Source organism: Rhipicephalus sanguineus, chromosome 1 (genome assembly GCF_013339695.2).
Source record: "Rhipicephalus sanguineus isolate Rsan-2018 chromosome 1, BIME_Rsan_1.4, whole genome shotgun sequence".
Taxonomy (NCBI): domain Eukaryota; kingdom Metazoa; phylum Arthropoda; class Arachnida; order Ixodida; family Ixodidae; genus Rhipicephalus; species Rhipicephalus sanguineus.
In genome coordinates, this window is record NC_051176.1 from 333606800 (window position 1) to 333619710 (window position 12911).

The window sequence follows — 12911 nt, forward strand, 5'->3', positions numbered from 1 at the left end:
CTGTGCCGTAGTAGTAGTCGGCGTCCGCAGAAAACTCCAAGCAAGTATGTGCCATTGGTTCAGCCGGCAGGTCACGTGATCTCGCTTTGATCAATCAGGTGTAAGCGCGTGCATTTCATATCTGACGTAGGATTCACGACATCACGTGATCTCAAGCCAGTCTTATAGACTCGCGCGTACAGACGTCGCCGTGCCGAAGACGCAGCGTTGCGAGCTCACCAGCGCGGAGCCCAAGACTCCGACATGCGAACTCGCGAAGCCGAGGCAGCACAGCAACGAAGGGTTGCCGCCACTACTGTGGGCAGCAAGGGGGGTCATCGTGCATAGAGACTTTCCGGGCGATGCTGCTGTGGTCCAGCGGCGCGTGGCGCTGGGTTTCTTGCAACACCACAAGACGGCAATCGCCTCCGCGCATCCGTGCATCGGCGGCGCAGGCCGTGCGGGCGAAATAAAAAAAAAAAAGGCTCGCCTTCGCCCATCCAGGGCTGCACCGTAATGAGTAAGTAAACGCTTCCTCACCAATAGAAAGTTGAAGGCAAAAGGAAAAGAAACGCGATACTCTGGCCATGATATATCTTCCTACTCTCAGTGCGAAGTATACCCTCAGTATACGAGATCTCCGTGTTGCAGGCTCTCCGTGTAAAGTATGACAAGGCAGCAGTATACCCAATGTTCGCAAAGCTTACGTTACGTGATGTCAAGGGATGCGGCCAAAAAACCACCCGTGGTTGCCGCGCGCTCTGTCGGCCACGCGATCCCCGGAGCAAAGTTCACCTCTGCCGAAGAGCCGTGCGCAAGAAACTGAAGCAGCAGTCAGCTCCGATGGACGAGTGCCACGTGTCACGGTTAGGCAGCCTGCCCATAGAAAGGAACAAAAATTGTATCTCCAGTGTCTGTTACGTGCTTTTATTATATAACTGTATTTCTACACGAACAATCTTTCGTTTTCTCTGTGATTTTCTCGGCGGCACCGCTGGAAGTCGACGAATCCGTGTCAAAACGTGAAAAAATACAAAAGAGCATATGATCTTATCACACACGTGGTAAGTCCATATGCTTTCCATTTCCCCAAGAGAGTTCCCGGTTCAGTGAAGGGGATTTACGGCCCCGCGCCCAGGGACGCTGCGGGCACTCAACATAAAAATATGTTTTTCTCGCTTAAAAAGAAAAATTACTCCGATTAAACTTTCACAAATAAATCTCCTTTGGATACCCGTCCAAATGAGTACAAACATACATGAATGCATCTGCAAGTATGGATCTGCATAAGCCTAAACATGAGACATTTCACACATTTTTCAATGTTTGCGACCTTTCTACTTCGAAACTGCTCGCTCATGGACTTCCATACTCTTTCGACATGCTTGCTGTTAACAGAAAGCGTCTTTGCTTTTCTAGCAACCAGCGGAGGTTTAAGGCACTCCGTGTGGTTTTGTATTTCTGAAAGTGTTTTTTTGGTCAACCTAGGTGTCGCCCACTACGGCAACATTAAAATCACTGTAAGAACCAGAAAAAAAAAATTTTTTTTCGGGCAAGAGTACTGCACGATGGTATAGTGCACTAAAATGATTGCCCACAATTTTTTTAGAACAGAATCGCAGAGGGTCGAGCGCAATGTATGGGACGTTTGGCATGGAATGACCCAGAATGTTATTTTTGAGAAGGCACAGAATGAGTAAATGAAGTTGGCTTTCCTGCATGAATACCAAGAACGTCCTTGCTTAATACCAAGAAAACGTTACGCGGTGTAAAGAGGGTGCAGGTATTGCGGAAGAAAACCTGCACTCATTGAAATCTTGGAGTCATTCCGTACTTGCGTGCTATTTCCGATAAACTGAATGAAAAGGTGCACTAAATTTGGGGCCATTGTACTTTTTTTTTCCGCTAGCAGTCATCTGCAGGAATATATTCGGCGACTCACAGAAGCTCTGAAATAAGTCTATGTAGCTCGTTATCTCCGGCACACCTACCAGTTCGAAGCAAATAATCCAATATATTGATCGCGAAAGCAACGCAGTTCATCAATTCATTTTACCGTGCAACAAGGTATACATTACGGTGGTCAGCCGGGGTCGTGACCGGGGCGTCGCCGGATGCTTTATGCCAGAAATGACCATCCAATAGATTGTTGATGCATGTTACAATCACAAATTCTACCTGTGATTTAGCTCACCGATCGGCTGCGCTTCTTGACAGTCGAGTAGCCCTCGCTTCAGAAGGGCAGTCTGCCGGTATAGTTGGTCTAACATCGTTATTCCTAGATTTAGCGAGAAAAAAATTCACGCGAACGAGGACGAGCGCTTTTATCAACTGTTTACTCCATTCGATACTCCTCAGATATCTGAAGTGAATTCACGCAACGCACGTCTGCCACGCCCCCTTCTCCATGCAAACGTAAAAAAAAAAGAATCCTAAAATTAAAAAAAAACTAAAATAAAAAAATATTGTTAAGAGGACTGCGGCGCGCCTCAGACAAGAGTTCAAGAAGTCCAGTTCAGTACTGTACAAAAGAATAGACGGTTCACTGATGCAGATATATGTGAATTCAGGATAAAGAAAGCTTCCAAGGTCCCCCGAAGGGCGCATGCGCTAAAGGCTAAAAAAATGATTATAAACACGCACTCTTGGTTGCCCATGTCACTGCGTATGGTTGCGAGGTACGTTTTTCTGAGGCGAGGATCCTACGCAGATCTTCAAACAACACGGCTCAGGTGGCCTTGAAAGCGTTCGTTATCCACAAGAATTAACGTCATATCCCTGCTTCAGTCAAAGCTTCCTCCGCCCTGTTCCTGTTCGCGCTGTCTGCCATGAATGTAGACAAATTGCGGCCACTTCCTACTTACACCTTACCATGAAGTTTACGCGAGTTGTTTGCACTACATCGTATAACCTTGAACGGGAGACCTACACTCTCTACGTGGCCCTGCACGCTCTTTCGCAAGACCTTTTAGACCGAGACACTGCTCGTGAAATGAGGTAGGGTGGCTAGAAGTTCACCTCTTCTAGCCACCCTAGATGAGGTGATCGTGTTTTATGCCCAGTTACATTATTTTCTTTTGAGACATTTCCTCCTCTATACATGACCTTAAAAAGCCCTTGCGGCACCGGAGGCTAGTGGAGCTATTTTTTTCTCCCTTCCACCGCTTTCGATCTCCTTTTGTCACAGCACGCGCATGATCGGGCCGAATGGAACGCATGCAACATCCTGATACTCGATCAGTCGTGCGAAACAACGCTGAGCCTTCTTTTTCCCGCTATCCGCCAAGCCTGCGAACATGTATGCTCAACCGTTGATACAAATCTGTCAATGGTGATCTCCATATTCAATGAAGCGATAATGCGCGTCCTGACGCAACAATCACGACGAAAGGTCACGAATGGTCTGACACGCTTTTCTCAGAGAGTCGCTCTGCAACTTTAGTGGTAGAACCCCTAAACAATTTTTACAGTAATTAGATCCCTTATTCAAAGCATTATAGTTTTAATATTGTTTTCGAGTCCTTCGACGATAGGTCGAATGAAAGCTTGCGGCTTGCACAAGCTCACATTACGAACCCATTTTTCTTTTCAGGCTGAAAGAGTGGCGGTGATGCCGAGTGAAGTATGAAGTTTCTCATCTAGGGTGGTAATGATTATTAACAATTAAGCGTCTATTATAAAGACATACTGTGAATGGCATGTACTGCATGTCCGAGATGTAATATGCCGTATGTCGCACGTGAATGACTAACCCCCTTACTCAGCCGTGTCACTCGTTTTTTTTTTCTTTTTTTCAAAACGTGAAAAGCCGAATTAAGCTCCAACATTTGTGATTCTAATTCGCGGATCGCGTTCCTTTTGACAATGTCTTGTTTTCTGCATGCTCCAGTTTCTGCAGTGCTATCTGTCATGGATATGTAAAAAGAAGCGGGCAGTGATAAAACTTAATTTCTTTACTTGATGAGCTTTCTAAATATATAAGTAGTTCAAGCTGCATCTAGACCCGTGACACGGCTTCCATGTTCTCGAAGTATTACTTCACGAATTCAAACATTTTGCGTTCACACTACTTCATTCCCCTACAACGCGAAGTGCACTTTAGTCACTGCAAAATCGATACCACTGTCAATAACTGACGCGAGCGAGCTATTGCAATGCTATCAGTAGACTTATCAATAATCCTTGTACACTATCTTTAGACAGTGCACAATAGGTTCGAAGAATAGTTCTAAAATGCATCAATTTACTAATAGCCAATTTACCAATACATTTGCGTTGATAGCTTACTTTTCTTTCTTTTTTCACGCGTCAAATGCTCTCTACCTCTATCGCAGTCAGCCTTGTTTTGACACGATGTTTTTATTTTAAGTGAGTTAATTTCACTTAAACAGACGTGCAATGACACAAGAGTGGAAGAAGCAAGTGCTAAATCTTAATCAAGATTCTTAATTACTGCCATCCGTTTCGTTTTTTTTTTTTTTTGCTTCCTTCAGAATGCTGTATCTTCTTTTTGGGGTTTTACTTTCCAAGACCACAATATGATTATGAGGCTCGCCGTAGTGGGGCGCTCCAGATTGATTTAGACTTTATTTAGACGACCTGGTGTTCTTTAACGTGCACCTAAATCTAAGAACAGGGTCTGCTTGCATTTCGCCCCATCCAAATGTGGCCGTCGTGCCCGGGAATCGAACCCGCGTCCTCGAGCCTATAGCAGTACGACACGTTACCTGCCAAGCTAGAACAGCGGGTTGCAGAATACTGTATTCTTAAGCAGTGACTAAGTATACAGCTTGTTGTAATGTGTTGTAAAGCTTGTTGTAATGTTGTTGGAATGTATATACAGCTTGTTGGAATGATTCACAAATAAACAAAGTGTCGTTGCAGTGCGACGTAGGTTTAAAGAACTGCAGATCAGGTGATACATTTGTTAGAAACAAAAAGGGGGTGGGGAGGGGTTGAAGCAACCACTGCGACGTCACTAAGCAGGTGCAGAATCGTTACGAAGCGCACGAAAATGAGAACTGCTTGTGACGCGCAAAACGGACGAAAATGTGCGCGCCGTGACCTTGAGAGCAGGGGAAAATACGAGACGAATCATCAGTGTTTTCGGAGAATGCACAATTAGCTTACGCGGGATGTACGACCAAGGTGACGCTACACGTCGAGCGCCCGACTCCTAGCAATTAACCCTAGTTCAGTGAAAAAAAAAAACAGGGAAAAATGTATCATGACTTACAAGACAAGAACGTTCGTTACATGCGCAAGAAACACACACACACACAAGAAATGTCGCAGGTCATTCGAATTAAGACAACAATTCCGGCAAGTTCTCCCAAGTTTGTGACACCTATGTTGTACAAATATGATGATTATTACCAAGTAAATTTTGTTGGTCAAAAACATGGTGGCGTTTTCTTTTCTTCTTCTTTTTTTTTCTTTGAGCATTTATTTGAGATGTCGACAAAATATACTCGAATCGCGCCACTGCATATTCACGATCGGTCGCGGCGGACATCATTTGCGAGAAAATCCGAAGCAGTTAATTCGCAAGACACCTTCATGAATCATCATTTATTATACCCTCAGGGCCCTTTACAAGGCATTACATAAGGGGAGGGGGGGAGTAAGAAATGACACAAAGGACACGTCATAACACGAATGCGATATTTCACATAACAGCTGAACAATGTAGAGCAAGATAATCTAGTTACTGCAAGTTAGATTAGCGGTAGTGCTAACATTTGTAGGAGATATCAGGGAAACAGGAACTGAGAAGAACAAAAATAATGTGTAACAGTAAACGCATTGGCACTATTACATGCAGTGACATAGAAAGCGCTTACAATGAGGAACAAAATTACAATCGTTCTTTAAAGCGACACTGTGTACATGTTAGTAATGCCAATGACATTAATTGGCTTCACAGTGACCGACTTTGCGCCGCTTGTCCATAACGCAGAAAATCTGAAAAGAGGCGTCAGTAAATTGCGCGTATTTCTATATTCCAAATGGCCATGTACACAGAAATACATGGCGTTAACTTATTCATTCAATTTACCTGATTACGCACGCTGCATCACGAAGCGCGGGTCGTGTCGTAAATTGCGATGCCCCCCCCCCCCTTTCTTTTTTTCTGTGACGTATTAGGGCGTCGTAAACACGCCACGATAAAGCTGTGCGTCTCGCCTGTGCTGCTGAAATAACAATGCATGTACCACTCGTGAATTGCGCAGACTGCTACAAGCAATCGGAGGCTGAATTAAAGGGACACTAAAGAGCAAAACGATTTTTCTCATATTAGTAAATTACTCTTTCACGATACCAAAAACACCACGCTTGCTGCGAGAAGACGCTTAGTAAGCGAGAAAACGTGCAAAAACAAAATGTGGGTGGCGACGCCACCTTGAAGTTTCCGCACCATTCGCCGTGACGTCACATGTTCTGACGGCGCCTACTAGGGACTACGTAGTTCCTAATCGGTAAAAACGAACTGCATTGTCCTCTGATGGGGCCATAGACATAACATACCAAGTTTGGGGTAATTTTGTTGAGCCAATGGCGCCAAAATACGATAAATACACTTTGAAATCCGTGACGTCACGCGGGGAGATTTCGGCGCGAAATTTAAAAACGTGACATTGAACTTGATTTTCTCCTCTATTTATAAAGCTATGATGGCGAAGTTAACGACATTAGGGTTCTAAGAGCACAATTTATCGATCTAGGCCAATTCATTGTTTCTCTTTAGTGTCCCTTAAAGGGGTCGTGAACCACTTTTCCAAGTAATGATCTAATGACCTCAGTATCGGACTTTACTGCCTTCCGAATCAATTGCCGCAAAAATTTCTCGAATCCGTCATGAATGAGCGGAGTTACGGGGCTTTGGCGCACGCTCCCAGCGCTTTCTCTCTTTTCTCGTGCCGACGAGCGCACTGGAAGCTAGACAGGGAGGGATGGCGCGGGGGAGAGAAGTTACGTCAGCGCGCGTCATGAAACGCGATCGCTCTCCCGCTGTGATTCGCGTGGGTAAGAAGCGCATCTGATCCGAACGCCGCTCCCGATTTACGTCGGCTATCGACCAATAAGCATGCTATGTCTCTTGCGACGTAAACTGGCAGATCCGCGACGTCAACGTGCAGACGCCTCGCCCACCGACGAGAGTGAGAACCGGCCTCTGTTTGAAAAGAGGGTGCCTGGGGAAACGACAACTTCGCGCTCCGCTTGTGGCCTTTACGCGGCGCGCACGACTGTAATATTTGGCAGAGCATTTCATAGCCGTGTCAGCTTTCCACAGGATGTGTTTTTTCAACAAGCCCAAGGGGTGCTTCATGACCCCTTTAAAGCTGTCGTCGCAGGGGTGTGCGACGGCAGCTTCGTTTCACGCCACAGTTCTGCATCGCATAGAGTAGTGCGACATGCCGACTTGGTGAAGTGAACGAATAAATCGACACCGCTTATTTTCAACCGATGTGTCTGCTTTGTTAACGTCGACATCATAACTAAGACTGTTATGACGATTCCTTTCAGTATATTCCAATGTAGGAATGTACCGTAAATTTTGTAACTACAGAGTTAATTAATGCACTCATTTCCATTATGAATTGATTGATTTGACTTTTCTTTCAACAGATGACTGTGTGAATGAATTTTTTTTTGTAGTGACCTTATCTCAATCAAGTAATATTTGTTGAGTATTTTTCTAAACGACGTAAGTAACAAAAAAAAACTGCATATATACAGGGTGCCCCAGTTAACTCTAGCCAGAGTTTAAAAATATGACAACTGCGACCAAATGGGTGTTGCTTACATCCATGGGGTAAGTCACGCTTGATTTTGTGTTGTGCTTAATTGCTTAATTCAGCAGGATTAATTAACTTCTAAAGCAACGAAGCTGCGCGACAAATTACAACAGGCAAGTTGTAGATCGGTTCGCAAAACGTCCGATTACTGTACTGCAATTGCAGTGCTGCCTAGCGTTCTGCGTACATAGGATATGTTCATTCTAAAAAGACAGGGCGTGACAAACACGGACACACGAAAGAAGTCAGGACACCACAAGGATATGTTTCCCTCTCGGAAGATTTATGACAGGGATAACTAGAAGCAGGGGTTATCACCTGTGCTGCCGCAAGCAACGTGTTAGTCATCGCACAGCCACCACCACCGCCGCCGTCCCCTCGCCTTTTAAGCCGCACTACACGTGGTCGAACGCTATATGGTCGTTTGATGGCGAAATTGCCCGTTTCCCGCACTGCAGTTACGGCGCGCAAGCGGGCATGACGTGTGGTATTTTAGTAAGGTTCTGTGCCATCGCACAGGGACGTCGGAGACCTCTCTTGGTAAAGAAAACATCCAGAAAAAACGATGATTACGGCAAAAATATTATCACTCGAAAACGACGATAGCAGCTTCATCTACCAGAAGAGTATGCCTGATCGCGAAGTCGCTCGCTGTACAAACCAGTGTCTTCCCTAGTTATAACGGGAGATTCTCAAATGGCTTGTATGGCCAGCACTTCTCAGCAAAGCAGTTCATCACCTTCCATATTCTTGGCATTGGAGTGAGCGACGACAAGACGGAGGGAAAGTCCGCCCACTGTTCGCATCTCAACTTTCTCGTGTGCCGGCGAATAACTGCATTATTTGTGCTGTATATCATTTTTGTTCCTACTTTTGTTCTTATCAGCCTTTGTTCCGCCTCTTCTGCAGCCAGCGCACAGCCAGTATTCTTAGTCCAGGACGGAGAAGTAATCTTGTAGCTTCAGCACAGTGGTAGCTATTACCTACATTACTGCACGGCGTATATAGAAGGTCTGCAGAAAGTTAGCTAAAACTGCCTTTGTGTGTATCCCAGCGCGCCGTAATTTGTTCAGAGCATCGGCAACCAGCAATGTCGTCAAAGACAAAAAAATGCTCGCTGGTCATTCTATCTTTGCTCGAGGACGTAATGACGTTTGTCGAATGCAAAGTCAGCTAAGTGACATTGTAAGGGGCTGGTGGTCGGAAAACATATTGGCGGCCATGTCATTCTCCACAGACGTGTAAAGCTGTGAACGTTTGCTTTCCACCAGCTTCGATCTCCCTGTCGCCTCAGCTGTTGCAGAAGATGCTCCCCCATCGACGCCTTCTGACGAGAGCTCACATACACATGCAATACTCTGTATGTGTGACGTCACTTCGATGTCATGTGACCGTGTGCATCTGCGTGTCTTTCATTCAGTGCATCCCATAGAGTTCTTCATCTCCAGCTTTTCGTTAAAACAGTTTCTCTCACTCTCCCATGGAGTTCTTGGTCCCAAAGTAAACGCCTTCTTTCGCGGCCGCCCACTCTACAATTCGCGCAAAGAAAGTTCGAATGTATATCCGCTTTGTAGCCGTGTATAACCGTCCTCATCATTTACACCTGACTGCTTACCGCTGCATTGCTTAGCCACGTGTCCGTAGCGCTGGCCGTTGAAACACCGAGTTGGGGTCTTCACACTAACTCAACGGTGTCATCAATCGTTTAGCTCTACCGGACCTCGCAGGCGGTCATTGTTTGGAGCGAACGTGAGAACCGCGGCGTCCGTGCGCCGCGACAAGTTCGCGCGCGACGGGTGATCATTCTTGCATGATAAGCACCTTATTATTCTCTCAGGTAGTTTATCAAGTTCTCGTCAGTGCACACCACTTTAGCACCCCTCAGACAATACACGACACTCAAATGCAAAGCCACCATTTCTCTACTTCCAACACTCTTCCTTGTCGCTTACGCCGGGGTGGCGTCCGGGCAAAGCAATAACAATGGCCTGACAAATGTATGCGCAAACAAACAACGCGTTCGACTCGTGAATCTGTGTGCATACGCGCAAGGGGGAGTATACACAAACGACAACGCATTCACGCGACCTCCGCTGTCAAGGCCAGCGGGATGTCATTACGGCGCGATATACTGGCGATTTACTTTCTCTCTCTTTTTTTGTTTAGTATTTTCATTTTCGCTTCTTAGCAGCCCTTGGCGACGCGCTGCGTGCTCTCCCAAACCTTCGCAAAGTAATTCGCTCAGTTCGCGGCATAATGGGCATTGTTTGAACCACTCCGGCGAGAGCGTTTAAGGAGCAATTCTTTTCAGGAGAATGAAGCCAATATTCGCGCTGTGACGCAGAAAACGAGGGAAGCGAAGCGGGCGAAAATAAAAAAAAATTGTCCGTTTCCCGCGGTGGGGCTTTTCGTCCATCTCTTATTGCGCTAATCGTGGAACGGAATTTTCCCCGCGTTAATAAACATACCGGAAAGAAATCAAACGTATGAGCGTAGAGGCGCGCGCGTACTCGCAAACAAAAAACGAAACATACAAGAAGACGCGGAAAACGTTGTTTTTGTTTATTTCTTTGTTTATATGTGTAGACCGTCATTCCAAGAGCGTGTTTACCCGCATGTCCAAACAGCGCTGCGCCTCTGCGCTGAATAATCTCTCGTCGCTTGAAGCAAGAACAGAAAAAAATGCAATCATTTGAGCCTCTGACGAACAAGAGAGATATGCAGATATAAAAGCGCACCAGATACGTCATTACGTGTACGTCGTGTCTTCGGACGGCGTCTCACCTCCGACGTCTCGCTATGAGGGTCGTTAAGAAATACTTTCTAGCTCTCTCTCTCTCCCTACTCGAAGCATTTTGTTTGTCTTCGTTCACTGCATGCCCGCCTACTAAGTGGTCATTTTCGCGGCCTGGCACCGTGTAATTCGTTGTCACAAACGAAACAGTCGCTGTTTGGCAGACACTATAAACACTTATGTAGATGAGTATCCAATAGCCGTGTCATTCGCAGCGGTGCCTCTTATAAAGGCTCTTCTTCCTCGACCACGAAGCCTCCGTAGAACGCACGACAGTTCGTTATTCCTTTTATTTGTTTACTAATCGCGTCGTATTTTCTTGTTGCGCTAAATTGTTTCCCGGCAATTAGAACGCGTGACGCGGCCGCCTATAACTGCAAGCTCACTTCACTCCGTCGAGCGCCTCATCAGCTCCCGCTGCACGGCAGGCGCGATGTTTTTCCTGCTCGGGCGGAGTGACGCAAAAGAGAAGCAGAATTAAACTGCGCAACAAGGAGAGTGAACACGCTGACGCGCATCTCATCAGAGCCACTCTTCTCGACAGATGGCTCCTAAAAAAAGGAGCCATCGACACATTAGACACCTTATACATATATGTATAAATTCGCGAAGTACGTTAGGCGTTTCTCTTCTTTCTCCATATGAAATGCGGCGGTCTCCGGCTGTAACCGAGCCCACTCATACTCGGTAGCGAAACATCCTATAGCCGCCGCGGCTGGTGCAAAATTACGTGGATAGAAAGGCCGTTGTACCTACGTATACGAAAGAAACGTGTACGGCAACGACCGACAAGTACACTATGACGACTATGACAACTAAGACATGCAGTCTGAGCCTTCAAATGTCTTCCATACAAAAAAAAAAGAATGAGAATAGCACTAAACTATTATGCAGGCGTTGTGTGCCTTGTCTAAGCCTATAGCTCTTTAACATATTCATTTGTGCGCATGCCAACGCTTTACAACGAAGCTTTGTATGGCTATAGGCGAAGCCAGAATTCGCCCGTCCTATATGCGCAAGAACTCCTATAGAGCCTATACGTGCCACAGAAATTGGGCAAGTCCCACTACTCGCCACTGGTCCACTAAAAATGAAGGGAACGCACGGGCGGCAAACACACAATATTTATGGACAGACGTAACCAATAATTGATAAATACTTTAATGAACCGTCGAGATTATAACCCAGCAATAAACACCAGGGCCGTACGTTTCAGAATTGCTGCTTAACCATCTGGGCGGTGATTTTTTTTATTTTAATTTTGTCTTCTATTTATTTCACGCAAAGATCGCCGCCATTGGCTCGATCGGCGCCTTCGCTGTAGTATGATGTTTATAGCATCATGATTGGCTGGCATTTACTCTTACGAACAGCTCTATAACGTATATAAGAACTTCGTGAATACAGGGCTAACTACGCGTGTGAGCTGCCAAACGTCCACAGACATAGGCCATTTTAGCACAGTCAAAGAAACAACAATTATTACAGCGAGCAGAAAGCCGTTGACAGAATGAGCGCCGACTTGAAGTAACTTACCACGTAAGGATAGCGCAGCGAGAAGATAACTAAACGCGCATGAGTGCAGCGGCCATATCGTCAAGACAACGTAATGTAGAAAACAGTGATTGTTTTACATGAGTGAACTTTTAAAATGGTTCACATAATTCAACCGCAGCGTCCCGATTCCTCTGTGCGAAACAAACTCATCGTGCCTCTCGATCGTGGGGCTGGTCAAAATCATTTAATGCAATAATATTGTGCGTGTCATTCAAGAGTGCTCGTGGTTGTGGCACTTTAATGATCTGATGTGAGAGCGTGCCCCTTTTCCTGACTAGCTTTTGACCGCGGTGTTAGAATTCTAACACCGTGCTTTTGACTGAGAACTCTGTGTAGTAACCTTGGCTAAGTTCTAAATCGTTGCTTCCATGCTAACCTTGTCGTTCTATATATACAGAATAAAGTGGCATATTCTCGAGCGACGCCGTAAGTTAATATTTCCTTTCTACAGTTAATTATTTTTGGGTTTTTGTTCTGCCAGCTATTCTTTTTTCCTTATTCTGGGCTCTTGATCACTCACTAGTGGTCAGTACGGTTTGCGCTATCTAATTTTTTACACCACCTACGTTTGAAGTGTTCTCGTTAGGACTTTTCAACGTATATTTTCCTGTTATTTTACTTATAGAATATAGAGACATTGCAACCACGCAACCACACTAGCTACTGTTAGGTATTCATTATTGGAAATCAGGCATTCATTACATCTACTTTTACTGCGCGCTGTAGTATACACTTCTAGGCCTTTCCAAACCTATACTACATCTAGAATCGATGTAATAATT

General features: G+C 45.4%; 1 protein-coding gene across 2 annotated transcripts in view; it reads left to right on the forward strand.

Moving 5' to 3' along the window:
• The window catches only part of LOC119379560 (nose resistant to fluoxetine protein 6), a 188172-nt gene that overhangs the window by 122985 nt on the left and 52276 nt on the right, over positions 1–12911 (forward strand). The window lies entirely within an intron of this gene.